The sequence below is a fragment of the Octopus sinensis genome, linkage group LG7, assembly GCF_006345805.1.
Source record: "Octopus sinensis linkage group LG7, ASM634580v1, whole genome shotgun sequence".
Lineage (NCBI taxonomy): Eukaryota > Metazoa > Mollusca > Cephalopoda > Octopoda > Octopodidae > Octopus > Octopus sinensis.
Window position 1 is genome coordinate 63,204,417 of NC_043003.1, and position 16,272 is coordinate 63,220,688.

Sequence of the window (16,272 nt, forward strand, 5' to 3'; positions counted from 1 at the left end):
TTATGTGGTATTTCAAAGGAATGATTAGTTTTTGTAAATATTTATTTAGGGAAATTGCAACTCTAGGACAACACAATGACAGCAGGTATATTTAGAGAATAAATACAGTGTTTCCCAACAGACTTTTATCTCATCATGTATTGAATTCCTATAATGCTGGAGGATATTTGCTGTAAAAAAATTACGACTAAATTTTGTTTTATCTTATTTGTGTGTATGTGTCTGAGTATGTGTATGTAAGTGTGTGTGTGTGTGGTCGCTTATGTTTGCACTTATCTGAAAATCACTGAACTACAAACAATAAGGTTGCTGTCATTTCCCCTTTCAGCAAATCGTTCACTGACATTGAGCTTTTGAAAACTTGTTGAATAAGAATTCTTTTACTTGAAAAACAGGTAAGCATTAAAAACAAGAAGGCCATCTAAGTGTAAAGCTATGTCTCAATAAAATATTTATCTAACCCATGCTAGCATAGAAAAATGGACATAAAAATAAAGGAGTGAATATTTTCCCCAGCCAAATTTGAACAAACAATGACACAAAAAGTTATCTGAATGTCACAAAAAAAATATATATATAGGCACAGGAATGGCTATGTGGTAAGAAGTTTACTTCCCAAGTACATGGTTTGGGGTTCAGTCCCACTGCATGGCACCTTTGGCAAATGTCTTCCATTATTACCCCAGATCAACCAGAGTGTTGTAAGTAGCTTTAGTTGACAGAAACTGAAATGAGCATGTCACACACACACATATATATATATATTATGTGTGTGTGTATGTATATATATTTGTATGTGTGTGTGTGTGTGTGTATATATATATATATATATTTATTTATTATGTGTGTGTTTGTATGTATATATATTTGTGTGTGTGTGTGTGTATATATATTATTAATTAAATACATTCTATTAGAATATTATACACTGAATTTATAATGAGTGCTCTTTGTATAAAATGCATTAATTAAATTTCTAAGCTGTCATGTTTCATATATTTATATATATTTTTATGTAATACTATTTTAGACATATATATCTTCGTGAGAAATTTTTGATATTGAATTTCATGCTATTATTTCCAAAATACAGTACATATATATATATATATATATATATATATATATATATATATATATATATTATATTGAACTTACATTGAAAATCAACAAAGTTTGCTTTAGAAGTGTTGAGATGTACTGAAAGATAAGGAAATAATTTTATTTTCAAAAACAGGAAAATGCTAATAGTATAGCATGAACAGGATAAGCTATCCATATTGTGCAGAAAAGTCTGGTGGTGGCCAGTAATGAGACTCAAACTCACATCCCTATGATTACACGTCAAATGCTTTATCATTAAGCTAATCTACCCACCGACAAACTCTTCTGCAATTTTAGGATATATAAGTCAAGCTTTATAAGACACGTAATTACAGGGATGTGAGTTCAAATCTCATACTATATTATTATCATTATCCTGCATTTGAGAATTATATATATATATATATATTATATATATATATATATATATATAAAATATATATAGAATTAAGAGACAGAACCGCCATAAAGTGATTCAATTAATAATGAAAGATATTATCTATTACAAAATATAAATTTAAATATATTATTATTAATATTGTACTAAAAATTTCTATACTAAATTATACAAATTATATATATATAAGAAACTAGTTAAAAAATAATGGTCATTAGATATTTTTCTTTCAGTGAAGCAAATTTGAGGTTACAGCTGTTTCCAGGAGTCATTATAGCTACATTACTGATAGGTTTATTCAATTAGTCTATTGATCAATTGATGAAAATTGAATGACCTATATATATCATCATCATCATCATCATTTAACATTTGTTGTCTATGCTGGTATGGGCTGAATGGTTTGACCAGGGCTGGTAAGCTGGAAGGCTGCACCAGACTTCAGTCTGATATGGCATGGTTTTCTACAGCTAGATGCCCTTCCTAACACCAATCACTCCAAGAGTGTAATGGGTGCTTTTACGTGCCATTTGCATGACACCAGTATCTATAAAATTGAACGACCTGTATATGTGTGTGTATACATGTATATGTATATATATGTCATATACATGTATATGTATATGTATATATATGTGTGTGTGTGTGTGTCTGTGTTTGTCCCCCCAACATCGCTTGACAGTCGATGCTGGTATGTATACATCCCCATAACTTCACAGTTCGGCAAAAGAAACCGATTGAATAAGTACTAGGCTTACAAAGAATAAGTCCTGGGGTTGATTTGCTCCAGCATGGCCACAGTCAAAATGACTAAATCAAGTAAAAGAGTAAAAGAGAGAGTATAGAGAATATTTTCAAAAATACTTGTCTCAAAAATTTTTGTTTCAATATATTGTTTCTGTCTCAAAATATTCGTCTCAATATTTTCAAAAATATTTGTCTCAATATTTTCAAAAATATTTGTCACAAAAAATTTCTCTCAATAAATTTTACCTCTGAGCCATGAAAGCATAGAAAAGTGATTGTTAAAATGATGATGGTGGTGATGATGAATTCAAAGTGTGTTATGTCATTGGGTGATGTTTATATGGAGTTTGTGTTTAGGGTATTCTACAGATGAGGTAAAAACAATATGATTTGTATTCATCATCATCATCATCGTTATCATATAACAACCGTTTTCCATGCAGGCATGGGTTGGACGGTTTGAAAGGAGCTGTCCAGCCAGAGTGCTGTACCAGATTCTGGTTGTCTGTTTTGGCATGGTTTCTATGGCTTGATGCTCTTCTTAATGCCAACCACTTTACAGAGCGTACTGAGTGATTTTCATGTGGTGCCACTAGCGCTACTTTTCATGTGGCACAAACACAGGCACATGGCACCTGTAAAGGCGCTTTTTATGTGGTACCAGTAGAGGGGCTTTTTACGTGGTGCCAGCACATGTGATTTTTACATGGCACCAGCACAGGTACATTTTATGTTACACCAACATTGGCACTTTTTATGTGGCACCAGCACATGTACTTTTTACATGGCGCCAGCAGAAGTGCTTTTTTTGGGGCACCAGCACATGTACTTTTTATGTGACAGCACTGGTGCTTTTTACATGGTGCCTGCAGAAGTGCTTTTTATGTGGCACCAGCACAAGTGCTTTTTACGTGGCACCAGCACAGCTGCTTTTTACCTGGTGCCAAAACATGTGCTTTTTACATAGTGCCAGCACAAGTACTTTTTATGTAGTACCAGCACATGTTCTTTTTATGTGGCACAAACATAGGTGTCACATACTAATCGGACACAATGTGCCATTAGCCAGCTGAAGGAGATGTCCTCCTGGGGCTAAAAAACAACAGTAGCATCGTCTTCTATGGGATCGCCACATTTAGCTGGCACTTATATTTCACAATCATCATCATCATATATGACATTAAATGAGGATGATATATATCATGTGTATACATGCACACACACACACACACACACACAATGGGCTTTCACACAGCTTTTGTTTACCAAATTCATTCCCAAGACTATAGCAGAAGACACTTGTCCAAGATGCTTCGAAGTGGGACTGAACCCATAACCATTCAGTTGCACAGCAAGCTTATTTAAACATCCAGCCATGCCCATTCCTTCGCTGCAATCTTTGTAAGTGCTGTTTACACTTCCATGCTTCACATCCTCTGTTTATTTCCATTTCAAATTCTTTCTTATTTTGATGCTCTCATGATTGCTTCCAAGGATGATGTTTTGATCGGAATGGAGATCAATATTGGTAGGAGAACACTGACATTTTCTTTCCTGTCCTTGATTATTGCATCTGGACAAATTCATCTTCATCTCCTTATCATCATCATTATCATTGTCCTCCTCCTATTCCTCCTCCTCACCATCATCATCAACATCATCACTACCAACATCACCACCCACTACAACCACCACCACTATCACCATAATGACAATGCCCACTACCACTACCATCATCATCATTATTATCGTGGCCATTGTCATCATTGTCCTCATCAGTAGCAGCAGCACCATTGTCACCACAACTGTTGTTATTGCTGTCATTATCATCATCATCATCATCATGCCACTGCCACCACTGCTGCTCCCACTAGCACCACAACAACCACCACTGCTATCATCATCATCATTGTCATCATCATCATCATCACCATTGCATTCGTGTTTTTGCTGTTGTTTGGCCTTGGCTGATCAAGACCAAGCCCAACCGTGCCACTCCACCCATAACCATCCTGTTATTTTGCACATATATGGAACTATTCTATCCAATGTGTTTTTGTATCTTTTAAAGCAGCCATTTGTGACTTAAGATAGATTTGACGGGTATTGCTGTTAAGTCAAGCAATAACAATCGACATGTAGTGGGATTAATCTTGTAACATGTCAAAATTTTATTTGTGGCTTTTACCACTTACAGAATATTTATTTGGTGTATGTTGGGAGGGTCGGTATGCCAATAATAAACACATGCACTGGTTCAATTTCGGTTCTTTAGTTTCATTCACCAATTGGTTAACTATTTAGCCAATAACTAATTAATTGTCTGATTGACCATTTGGTCAATCAATCAATCAATCAGTCAGTTATATTTGCCAAAGTCCTTTTGTTACTATTCATGGCCTCATCAATGACATACTCTCTCCATTGTAGGTCAAAGAAGTGAAAAAGAACTAGTGTGTATGTTCATTATTATATCTATATCTATCTATCTATCTATCTATATATATATGTGTGTGTGTGTGTATGAATGTGTGTTTCTGTATGTCTCTGTGTATATATATATATCTATATATATATATATATATATATATATATAATACAAATAAGAAAATGGAGAAACAATTTAGTTGGTTCATCAGCTTTAGAATGTTGACTTATTTATTCATTTAACAAAAGCGAGAATCTTACTAACATACATATATACATTATAATTCAATACATATGATATATATATATATATGTATATATATATATATATATATATATAGAAAATAGTAAAAAGCGAAAAAACTACAGAAGGCTTGTTTTGAAAGGTTAAAAAATATATAGTTGTGTCATTATGTCAGAAGAATGTTATAAATTTTTTTCATACAGTGACATAGTTTTTGAAGAAATTACCGGTTTCATGTATAACTTTTCAAATTTCTCAAAACATTGTTATGATTTCGTTCGTTAATTAATATTACATACATACATACATACATACATTGTTATGATTTCTTAACGAATGAAATCATAACAATGTTTTGAGAAATTTGAAAAGTTATACACGAAACCAGTAATTTCTTCAAAAATTATGTCACTGTATGAAAAAATTTTATAACATTCTTCTGTCATAATGACTCAAATATATATTTTTTAACCTTTTAAAACAAGCCTTCTGTAGTTTTTTCACTTTTTACTACTTTCTATATATTCAACCACGTGCTTTCACACACCAACTTTCTCACCTATATATATATATATATATATATATATATATATATATATATACATGCATATATGTGTGTGTGTGTGTGTGTGTGTGTGTGAAAGCACATGGCCTTGTGGTTAGGGTGTTGCACTCACAATCGCCAGGTTGTGGGTTCAATTCCCACAAGAACACCATGTTCTTGTGCAAAACACTTCATTTCATGTTGCTCCAGTCCACTCAACCGTAAACGTGTTACACTGCAACAGAAAAGCCTTCCAGTCAGGGAGAATGTTAGCCCATTTGGCTCATCAGCAGGGTGGTATCATTCAAAAAGCTAAAATGATGCAAAGCACATTGTGACCAGTGATGTATAACAACATCCAATAGTCTGGTCAATGACATGATCACATTGTATGTATGTATGTATGTATGTATGTATGTATGTAATATTAATTATAGAGCATGTATTATAGATTTCAAGAAGCAGTAGATCATCCAACAAAATGCCTAGCAGTATTTATTTTTGGCCCTTTTTGTTCTGAGTTCAAATTCTGTTGAAATTAACTTTGGTCTTTCATCCTAGGGTTGATATAATCAGTCAATCCTGCTCCAAAATGAGGTGTCTTGTTCAGATTAAAAATCCTTCTGATGTGTATATTAAGACATTTGATGTAATAAATTGATAATGAGCTAAGTATAAAAACCAAACTTGGTACCTTCAATTCAGTGTTTGTGCTCACCCTTACCTATGGTCATGAATCTTGGGTAATGACCGAAAGAATACGATTATGAATACAAGCAACTGAGGAGGACTTCCTTCAAAGGGTCTTTTGAGTTATGTCACTTGATAGAGTGTGTAGCTTGGACATCAGAGAGGCACTCCATGTATTGCTGTTACTTCTTGGAATCGAGAGATCACAACTTTGATACTATGGACATTGATATGAATGCCTCTGGAAAGAATCACTGGACATGTTTTACAGGCAAAACCAATCAGCAGGTGACCCAGGAGTGGGCCACTTGCAGGGTGGCTGGGTAACATCCTATTTCTTTATTACCCACAAGGGGCTAAACATAGAGGGGACAAACAAGGACAGACATAGGTATTAAGTTGATTACATCGACCCCAGTGCGTAACTGGTACTTAATTTATCGACCCCGAAAGGATGAAAGGCAAAGTCAACCTCGGCGGAATTTGAACTCACAATGTAATGACAGACGAAATACGGCTATACATTTTGCCCAGCGTGCTAATGTCTCTGCCAGCTCGCTGCCTTCGAGTAACATCCACAACCTTAGTTGGTCTCGTTTGGGATGGTAATTTCTGATAGGACCTGATGGAAGGCATGCTTCAGGACTCTGTCCCACCCAATGACCCTCCCGGGCATAAGTGGATGAAGAAGAAGAGATGAGATGAGATGAGATAATGTTGCAAATGGAGACAAAGGGACTTTGACAAACCTTGACTGATTGACTAAACAATTAATCAAATAATCAATTAATTATGTGCATGTTGTGATAATTGAGTATTTGGGTCTAGAACTACAAGATAACAAAAATTTAACAAATATAATAAATGTAAAATTATGTAGTATTTTTGTTGTTAAGTGGTTAAATATCAACAAATTATCTAAATAATAAAAGGAATGAAATAGAACTAGCAAGTGTGTGTTTATTACTGGCATAATGACCCTCCTAATATGCAATAAAATCTGTTTCAATGCATAATTTCATATCAAGAATCTTGTTAGCCAAATATTTATTTGAATATTATGAACTATTAAACCTAAGGTGTAATCACTCAAAGAACTTCAAGAGAGCTTGGATGCATTCTGAAAATAATAACAATGAGCTTCATTGAGAAAGTGAGATCTTGCTGTTTTATGAATGACATTTGTTTTTCAAGATAGCTTAAATATAATATATTACGAATACTATAAAATGATTATGTTGTTTATGTGGTGGATAAAAGTGTTAAATTAGGTAAAATTGATTAATAAATTTTGATGCTTTCATATAAAATTGTGTTAATTGAAAGGAAAATATGTTTAAATAGAGAAAGTTAATTGCTTATTTTAGTTTGGTTGATATTTCACAAGTTCTGATACATGTTGAAGAATACAATACATATTCATTATATTCTTTCACTGATTTCAGATACTGAACCGTGGCAAAAGCAGAGGCAGGAACCATCTTCAAAGATTTCAGTCAATTATATTGCCTCTGGTTCTTATTTTAGCCTAGTATTTATTTAACTGAATTTATAATATTCTTTTCTACTCTAAGCACAAGGCCCCAAATTTTTTGGGGGTGTGGGGGGGGGGGCAGTCAATTAGATCGACTCCAGTATGCAACTGGTACATAATTTATCAACCCTGAAAGGATGAAAGGCAAAGTCACCTTGGTGGAATTTGAACTCAGAATGTAAAGACAGACGAAATACCACTTAGTAGTTTGCCTGGTTTGATAATGTTTCTGTGAGCTCACTGCCTTTGAATTCATAATATTGACTGGTTAAGCTACCTTCTGATGTAATGAAATGAAACTTGACATAATGTGTTATATCATGTACAAAGTCAAAGCCACATACAAATGTCGTGGCCTTTGGTTGTTGGCTGGTCTGTTGTGATGGCTGGTTAAGTTGATGAATGGAAAATAGATGAAAATATGTTTCTAGAGCTAGGCGGTGAACTAGCAGGAAAAGCAGTGAGCTGGCAGAATCATTAGCACACTAGGCGAAATGCTTAGCGATATTTCGTCTGCCATTACTTTATGAGTTCAAATTACACCGAGGTCAACTTTGCCTTTTATCCTTTGAGGGTCGATAAATTGAGTACCGGGGGCAACACTGGGGTCAATGTAACTGACTAGTTCCTTCCCCCAAAATTTCAGGCTTTGTGCCTAATGTAGAAAAGCAGCAAGTTGGCAGAAATGTTAGCACACTGGCTGAAACAGAAATTACCAGAAAATACTAATAGTTATCTAACAGGTAAACAGGTAATTTACATCTATTATTATTATTATTATTACTATTATTGAAGGCAGCAAGCTGGCAGAAATGTTCGCATGCCAGGTGAAATGCTTAGTGGTATTTTGTCTGACTTTACGTTCTGAGTTCAAATGCTACTGAGGTCGACTTTACCTTTCATCTTTTCAGGGTCGATAAATTAAGTACTAGTTGTGTACTGGGGTCGAGCTAATCAACTGGCCTCCTCCCCAAAAATTCCGGGCCTTGTGCCTTGAGTAGAAAAGAATATGTTTCTAGAGCTGTATGTAGAAATAACTGCAAAACACCCACAAACATTTGATGGAAGACTTTATCATTGCATATATAAACAAACTGTATTGGCCTTTTACAGTTAGGGTAATGACCCCCTTCAGTCACAAATGACCATGGGATTGCATCAACAAATTTACCTGCCGAGGCACAAATCTGATGTTATCCGAGGGAAAGGAAAAAGCTGATATAGCTTGAACAGCAATAATTATTTACTGGAAGAGATACTGCTTGGAGTCTATGGCAAGCTATAGATGTGGCAACCAGCAATTAACCAAACATAACTGTAAACAATTGTGCTATATTAATAGTGATAAAGTTCCTGTCATCTATCAGTGCCATCGGTCTCAGCTGCCTTCCTGAATCATCTGGTTGGTAAAAATGTATGTGGACCAGTTTTCATAGGGGACTAGAGGTCAAATTCTAGAATGTTGGAGAAGATGGAAATAGTTTTTAACATTTCAGCTGTTAGCCCTTCATCAGAAAAATGGAAAAAAAGGAAAGGTAGTGGAAAGAAGCGAGGAAGAAGAAAAGGTATTGCGAGGAAGAGGGAGGGTGTAGTGTGCATGTATAGGGAGGTGTCTGCACGTAAGGAGTTGGAACAAGGGTGGTTTATGGAGTGCTGGTAGTTAGCTGGAGGGTAGGAGTCGAGTTGTGCAAGAATGTGATAAGAGGTGTGGTGGAGGAAGATGAATAGGTGTGAATGTGATACAGGTAGAGGAAGGCATGGAGAAAAACTATGAAGTAAACAGTGAAAAAAACAGTATACTTGGGGGAGCAAATTTATATATATATATGTGTGTGCATGTGTGTGTGTGTCTGTGTGTGTATATGTATTCTTTTAATTGTTTCAACCATATGGATGTGGTCGTGCTGGTGGCCATGCTGGAGCACTGCCTTTATTTGAACAAATTGACCCAAAGACTTATTCTTTGTAAGCTTAGTACTTATTCTATCGGTCATTTTTGCCAAACCATTAAGTTGCGGGGACATAAACACACCAGCATCAGTTGTCCAGCGATGGTGGGAGGCACAAATACAGACACACAAACATACACGTACACACACACATTTATATATACAACAGGCTTCTTTCAGTTTCCATCTATCAAATCCACTCACAAGGCTTTGGTCGACCCTAGGTTATAGTAGAAGACACTTGCCCAAGGTGCCACACAGTGGGACTAAACCCAGAACCATGTGGTTGGTAAGCAAGCTTCTTACCACACAGCCACTCCTGCGCCTATATATATGTATATGATGTGTGGGTGTGTTTGTGTGTGCGTGTGTATGTGTTAGGAAGGACATTCAGTGGTAGAAACCACACCATTGCTGACAATGGAGCTTAATAAGGTCCTGTGGCATACTGGATCCTATCAAAACATCTAAGTCATGTCAGCATGAAACAGGAATGGTACATTATGGTGCTGATGATATGTAAATGCGCACAAACTCATATACATGCATTTATATCTATCATTTATATGGTTGAATCTATTTCTGTGTGTATATGCACTCACACATATATATATAAACACACACACATACATATATATTTACACGCATCTATACATATCATATCTATATGGTGGAATGCATGTCTGTGAGTGTATGCACACATTCAATTATGTATGCATGCACACACATACATGTATACATGCATCTATATATATCATATCTATATGATTGAATGTATGTCTGAGTGTATGCACACACACACACATGCACACACAGACATGCACACACACATGCACATATATACATACATACACATATATACATGCATCTATATATACATCTATATGGTTGAGTGTATACACATACACATGCATGCACACACATACATATACATATATAAGCATACACACGTATACAGACATACATTCAACCATACATATATAAACACACACATACACAAATATACAAATATACACACATATGCATCGATATATATATCATATCTATATAGTTGAATGTATGTCTGTGAGTGTATGCACACATACACAAAAGCACATGCATACATGCACACACAAATATATAAACACATACACACATGCATCTATATATATATATCATCTGTATATATGCATCTATATATATATCTATATAGTTGAATGTATGCCTGAGTGTATGCACACACACACACGTGCACAAACACATGCATGCATACATGCACACACACAAATATATAAACACACACATACATATATATACGCATATATATATACATCATATCTATATGGTTGAATGTGTCTTTGAGTGTATGCACACACACACACAGCAATATGATAGACTTCTGCACAGTTTCCTCCTACAAAATTTCATTCAAGGTGTCGTTACCAGGATACCTACTTAAGACAGGACAGAGTAGAATCAAGTCCAGAACTCTGTGATTACAAACCAAACCAAATGATGAGGATGCCTCTCATCTATGTTTAACAAATTTCTATTCTTAGCTTTATGACAATGCACGATTAAGTATGATACACATTTCAAAATTTATTTAACTTTACATGAAGCCTATTGTAACCACAATATATGACTACAATTATTTATGGCTACATGCAATAAATTGCATTATTTCCTGTTTTATATATCTAATTAGATGTACATAAATTTATTTAGCCAGCTGTCAAATATCATTACAGTTGATGTGAAATACATTTTCTAACGTGTCATGTGTGTTTAATTGATTGTGATGAACATTCGTCCAAGCCATATGTTTAAAGACTTTGCTGTAAACCTTATATTTAGCGAGTTGTATGTTTTACTAAATGTCCTTGTCCATCATGAATTACATGTTAAATTAACTTTTACAAATGTTATTCAACTGGTTATACTGAACACTTATGCTGATTTCAGAATGCGTATGTACTGTAACTTCGAGGCATTTAATATATTTCCCTCTGCTTGCTTTTGTTTGATATCTCTGCTTAATTTCTTTTTCTTCTTTTTCTCTTTTCTTTCTTTTGGTTTTGTTATTTTGGTCTTTCGTGGAAATGAAATTATGTTATTAAATATTCATACAAAAGTTGAGTGAATTAGCACAGTTCTCATGGTTTGCCCTAAGTGAAGCTATAATTAGAAGATATTATGTTTATTTCCAAGAACTATCTCTAAATACTGTAAACAAGTAATGGCGAAAAGAGAAAGAAATTATTCTCGATTGGAAATGAGATATAGGAACAGCAAATTAACCGTTATGCAATAACTAGACCAAATATTTCCCATTATTTATGAGACTGTTGAGCTTTCACTAATTTGCAGTATTGAATCTTGGATGCTATATTATTTTGATATATGGAGAGGAATATTCCAGCACCGTACTCTCATATTAGAAGCAATATTCAAAGAAGATGGTTGTTAGTCTTTTACAATCATTTAATGATAAATTCCCTACTGGCTTTATCATATATATGGGATCATTTCTCCATCTCTTGCACTGATTACAGCTTCAAATAAATCTTTTCGGTAATAATATTACTTTCTATTTGGGCTCTGATTTAGATATATTCATTCTTTCTTCTTTCTTATATATATATATTTTTTTTATTTTTGAACTTCCAAAATCTTCAAGACTGCCAGACATTATCATGTTAATAATTTGACATTCAGTTCTATCACACAACTGTTCATGTGTGAAATTTCCATTTCTCTGGTTAAAAAAAAAAGAATTCTTTTAGCTTTGAATATGTCTAAGAGTAAAGCATATATAGACATTAATATTTCTAAATTTTTAAAAATATTATGAAGTAAAATATTCAAAGGAGAACCATACTCACACACACACACATTTATATAAATATAACTTTTGATCATTTTTCTCTTATCAAAATATTCTCTATAATTTTAATATCTTTTAATGACCGTATGGATCTCTACCATGTTTTGACACTTGCTCATAAACTTGCTTCCTCATTAATTTACAGAGAAGTATGAAGATCTTTCTAAATTCTAATGAACTCTGAAAAGTAATGGCTTTGAGATTTATATGGCGTTCGTTTGTTCAAATCTTATTGTGGCTTTTTATGTTGCATTGCTGAGGGAAACCAACATAACTTTGCTTGCTTTAATTTACCTGTCTGACAAATATTAGGATAGAATAAAAATCCATCTTGATTCTTTTAGACTGATAGGGTTGGTTTTCCAGTTTCTGTGGCATATATGTTACCCCACAGGATGGGACGCAAATCCATCACAAGAACTGAGTGGACCGGAGCAAAGTGAAATGAAATGAAATGAAATGTTTTGCTCAAGAGCATGTGTCACCCAGTTCAGGAATCCCACAATCTTACAATCATGAGTCTGATACTTTAATCATTAAACCTGACATATATTCACTTGTTGGCACAGGAATGAGAATATACTAGACTACCTATGACCCATTGGGTTACTGGGAAACTTAGTCTCCCAGCAGCAGAGTTTTGTTTCATGGGTCTTTTCTTTTCCAGGTTATTTTGCATGCTTTCAATGAATGTGACATCCAAATCACATGCAAACGGCTCCTTTCCTCCAGGAAAGGAAAGATTTGGTTGCTATTTCTTGCATGCCTTGCTACCACACAATAGGTATGCTAGATCCTTTATCACAAATAGCTGTTATGTAGTAGCAGGGCGTGCTAGAAATAGCAGCCAAATCTTAGGTGAGATAATGTTGAATGCACTTGCAAAAAACCTAGGGAATCAAGGTTACGAAGTTCATGATATATATGTGTTTATGTATGTATGTATGTTTATACATGTGTATGTATGCATGTATGTAAGCATATGTGTACATGTGTATGCATGTATGTATGCATGCATGTAAGTACATGTGTATGTATGTATGTATGTGAGTATTTACATATGTGTATAGACATGTCTACGTGTGTGTATATGTGTATGTATGTGTAAATGTATGTTTATGTACTGATGTGTGTGTCTGTTCAAGTTGTATATATGACTGTTACTTCGTTGAAGGTTGTATGTATATATATTTACTGTAAAAAAAAACAAATCATATTTATTTATTGTCAAATCACTGTCTAATCGAAAGGTTAGAGATTTTTCCCTTTCAGGATGAAGTTATTCAGAACACAATAATAAATCTCTGAAAGAGATGTAAACAGTAACCGCTCGACAACGTAAAGTATACTAGCCATCTCAATATGGCTAACCACTAAGGGTGGGTGTTACTGTTGCTTTTAGCCCCAGGAGATCATCGTCTCCAGCTGGCTTTAGGCACACTTTCTGTGCGCTTATGATATTCGCAAAGGGAGGTCATCCCCTGTCGTAAACCTAAGTGATACGCACGGACTATAGTTTCGAGGTTGTTGCCTCTTGTCAACGTACAGTAATCACCGGTTTTCGATGAGGAGAGACCTGTTTGCGAATATCTATTTAATGTTTTTCCCAGTAACCACTGTCACTGATTTCAAAATACTGTCTGAAAGCAATAATAAATCTCTGAAAGAGATGTAAACAGTAACCGCTCGACAACATAAAGTCTCTTCATCGAAAACCGGTAATTACCGTACGTTGACAAGAGGTAACAACCTCAAAACTATAGTCTGTGTGTATCACTTAGGTTTACAAGAGGGGATGACCTCCCTTTGCGAATATCATAAGGGCACAGAAAGTATGCCTAAAGCCAGCTGGAGACAATGATCTCCTGGGGTTAAAAGTGACAGTAACACCCACCCTTAGTGGTTAGCCATATTGAGATGGCTAGTATACTTTACGTTATTCAGAACATTTTCCCATTATGCACCATTTTGGATATTCATACAACCAAACCCCGAATATCTCAATAAATACTGCTCCAATTTATGCGAGATGTATTTCATTTCATTCGTATTAACATTTTAGGGTAAACTTAATTCATAATATTTTCGCATAATGCACCAGTTTGGCTGGGTAACATTGCCAGCAAGCAAGATTGGAAATGTATTTTAATGTATTATAGATATATATCTATATATCTGTACATCTATTTATCTATCTGTCAATCCATCTCTTTATACTTTTTATTTACTATTTTGTACTTTACTTAATTATTGGTATATGTTTTATAGTATATCTAATTTTCTTTCTATATGGTATAATTTAATTATATCGTTATTTCATTTTTGAATTGACAAAAGGTGGTTCTTCTCTAATTTATATATATATATATATATATGTATATATATATATGTACACACATAAATACAGACCAAATATAAATGCAACCACACCTGCTTACTTAATTTAAATATATGTACACATAAATAGATATCAATGCATACACATACATACATATGTACGTACATTCATACACACAAACATACACATCTCAGAATAAAGGCACATATATACACACATATATACTCAAAGGCATACACATAGGTAGAAATATATGCATGTACATATTGATATCTTCATACAAAAAATATGCACACAGGTTTGTAAATAAGCATATGGATATAGAAGCTATACAATACTTCAATTAGATTGAATTTGCAAAACTTGATTATAATGAAACAGATTTAATGAATCATATATATTAATAAAAAGGAAATAATGCTTAAGATAGATGCAAACTGGAGTCTACAGAGATTTCGAGGTGCAGAATTACAGACACCATGCTGTCATTATAGGGTAGTGGCTTTAATATGAAAAAAACACGTGTGTGTATGCATATCGGTTTGTATGTGTGTATGTATGTATGGAAGGATGGATGGATGGATGAATGTGTATATGATGTCTTTGTGTCTGTGTTAGTCTGTCCCCATCATTTGACAACCAGTGTTGGTTTGTTTACATCCCTGTAACTTAATGGTTTGGTCAATGAGGTCAGTGGAATAATAAAGGCCAGACTACAAAAAACAGAAGTCCTAGGGCAGATTTGTTCAACTAAACTCTTCAAGGTGATGCCCCAGAATGGCCTCAGTCCAGTGACTGAAACAAGTACAAGATGTCTTTGGTAGATCACCCAAGGCTTGCATCCAAACAACAAGACAAGAAAGAAATAAAGTTAAATCTAGAATACAAGGAACCCGTTTATGGAGTCATGGTATTCCATAAGAGGGTTAGGTAACCTGGTTTACCTCCCTTCAATGAACTCTTCTATCTAAATACACAATTTTGAAATCCCTTAAGCTTTATGGCAATTTTGATATCTTTCCAAGCTCATCCACACCTATTGCTCTAGTTTGCCAAATTTGTTGGCTGCATTCCCAAATCAGTGGTATTTGTCTGGGGTGACAAAATACATACATTTCTCAGTAACACCGAGTGTATAACTGCATGGTAAGATGCAAGAAAATCTGTTGATTTAACTAAATCTCTCAACTCATTATTCCTCTTTCTGCTTGTTAATTGTAATTTTGTTCCATTAAATATTCTCATCATTATTTTTACATCCACTTTTCTATGTTTGCATGGGTCAGGTGAGTTTTATTGAAACATATTTGCTATGGATGAACACCCTTCCTATCACAAATCCTCAAGTGTTTGCAAACAAGATAATGTTGTCCCATGGCTAAACATGCTTGTCTTTTATCTTTTACTTGTTTCAGTCATTAGACTGTGGCCA

The 16,272-nt window shown here is 34.4% G+C and overlaps 1 long non-coding RNA gene across 1 annotated transcript in view; it reads left to right on the top strand.

Annotated features, from left to right (window-relative positions):
• Nucleotides 1-16,272, top strand: part of LOC118764097 — a 55,517-nt gene that overhangs the window by 32,322 nt on the left and 6,923 nt on the right. Inside the window, exon 2 of the long non-coding RNA XR_004999888.1 lies at nt 7,599-7,667. This is a non-coding gene — a long non-coding RNA (uncharacterized LOC118764097). The remainder of the gene's footprint in view (nt 1-7,598; nt 7,668-16,272) is intronic.